Raw genomic sequence first — 2,251 nt, 5'->3', positions numbered from 1 at the left:
AGCAACCATCAGAAAAAAAAATCACAAAAAATATATTGCTTGTACAGTCCTCTGTCATTTGTGACCTGGGATATTGTGCTCTCGGGCCCCCAGAATTCCAGTTTATGAGGCAATCTGTGTCATTCTGGTTTAGCCAGGTGAGTAGTCCCCCGGCTCTGTAGAAAAGAACAAGAAAGAAAAAGAACAAAAAAAAGGGGAATGTGGAAAAATATAGATATGAATCTTAGACCCTAGAGGACAAGTTAAGGCCTGGGTTACAAGCGGCAAAACAGAGAGGAGGCCCCAGGGGTTATGGACACAGTCAGTAGAGTGGTAGTCATGAATTATAAAAACTGAGAACTAGGAGAACTAAGCCTGTGTGGGGACCTGGCTTGAGTTCAAAAATGAAGAAGCTTACAGGAAGCAAGGTTAAATAGAAAGAAAGTATGCTTTCAAGTTAAAACGAATAGAAGGCCAGGTACGGTGACTCACACCTGTGATCCTAGCACTCTGGGAGGCCAAGGTGAGAGGATTGCTTGAGGTCAGAAGTTCGAGACCAGCCTGGATAATATAATGAGACCCTGTTTCTAAAAAAAAAAAAAAAAAAATTTAATTAGCTGGAAATGATGGTGCACTAATGTAGTCCCAGCAACTTGGAAGGCTGAGGCTGGAGGATTTCTTGAGCCCAGGAGTTTCAGGTTGCAGTGAGCTATGATGGCACCACTGCACTCCAGCCGGGGCAGTAGAGTGAAAATATCTATGAATATCTATCTGTCTCAAAAAACAAAAAAACAAAAAGTCACAAAAAACTAAAAATACTAAAAATGGATAGAAGTTTAATTATAGGCCAGGCATGGTGGCTTGCGCCTATAATCCCTGCAATTTGGGAGACTGAGGTGGGAGGATCACTTGAGCCTAGGAGTTTGAGATCAGCCTGGGCAACATAGAGAGACCTTGTCCCTGCAATAACTAACTAACTAAATAAATAAATAGAAATTGAATTACGATGACTTATCCTTTTCTAATGAAATATTGGCTATATAGAGATACCAATCATATTTTAAAGGTTTCTTGGCCGCCTCCGTTGCCGCCATCATGCCAGCCCCTCGGGTCTCCGCAAGGCTGGGTGATGCTCCAGAATGGGAGACAAGCCAATTTGGGAGCAGGTTGGATCCAGCTTCATTCAACATTACTACCAGTTATTTGATAACGATAGAACCCAATTAGGTGCAATTTACATTGATGCATCATGCCTTACATGAGAAGGACAACAGTTCCAGGGGAAAGCTGCCACTGTGGAGAAGTTGTCTAGCCTTCCGTTCCAGAAAATCCAGCATTAGCCCACGCCAGATGACTGCATCATCAGCATGGCTGTGGGGTCAGCTTAAGGCGGATGAAGACCTCATCATGGGGTTCCACCAGATGTTCCTGTTAAAGAACGTCAACGATGCTTTCACCAATGACATGTTCAGGCTTGCCCTGCACAACTTCGGTTGACCTCCTCTCAGCCAGGCACTCATACTGTTTCCTCCTCCCTCCTCTTCCCAATACTATTCCCACTCTTCCAGATGCTCCAAATGTCATGCACAAATGAGCAGGGCTGTGGCGGGAGTGGGCTCAGTGTGCTGCTGCCACCAAGGTGTTGTGCATGATGTTTGGACACTAGACTAGTTGCTTCTGACGGGAAAAGTTTGTGTTGTACCAGCGCGTGCCTTGGAAAGACTTAAGTAATGCAAAAGGTTGTCCTTTTTTTTTTTTTTTTAAATCTGTGGAGCAGTTGCTCTAGTAACCCAAAGAAGGGAAGGAGAAAGCAGCTGCCTCACCGCCCAGACATTGATTTGTTCAGATGATACAATGAAACCACAAGAGTTTTATTAACAACAAAAAAAGATTTCTTTAAATACTTAATAGTTGAAAGAATGAATCCTGGCTCTCCTATGTACTAGCTGCCTGATCGTGGAAATATTATTTACTTTCTCCAAACTTCAGTTTCTTCATCTATCAAGTGGATTGATACTTACTGTAAGAATTAAATGAAAAAAAATAAACCACACAACACGATGGCTGGCACATACTTAGAGCTCAATAGTCACTATTATTAGGCAGTGGAAAGCAGAGTTAATGAGATGGAAGTAGAATCATGTGATGGATTATTCTTCACAGATAGGTATGCAATTAATTATTTCTTGTCAGAGCAGCTTACGAAAGTTTAAGGGTCAGAGCTTCTTGGACATCAGGCTATAATGAATGCAAATTAGGCTCATTTGAAGAA

The 2,251-nt window shown here is 42.3% G+C and overlaps 1 pseudogene across 1 annotated transcript; it reads left to right on the top strand.

Annotated features, from left to right (window-relative positions):
• On the top strand, nt 1-1,614 carry LOC144338825 (nuclear transport factor 2 pseudogene; annotated as a pseudogene). The gene is made up of 2 exons (XR_013413211.1): nt 1-137; nt 1,046-1,614. The product of XR_013413211.1 is annotated as a nuclear transport factor 2 pseudogene (transcript).
• The last annotated feature ends 637 nt before the right edge of the window (nt 1,615-2,251 follow it).

Source organism: Macaca mulatta, chromosome X (genome assembly GCF_049350105.2).
Source record: "Macaca mulatta isolate MMU2019108-1 chromosome X, T2T-MMU8v2.0, whole genome shotgun sequence".
Lineage (NCBI taxonomy): Eukaryota > Metazoa > Chordata > Mammalia > Primates > Cercopithecidae > Macaca > Macaca mulatta.
This window is presented reverse-complemented; position numbering and strand designations above follow the sequence as displayed.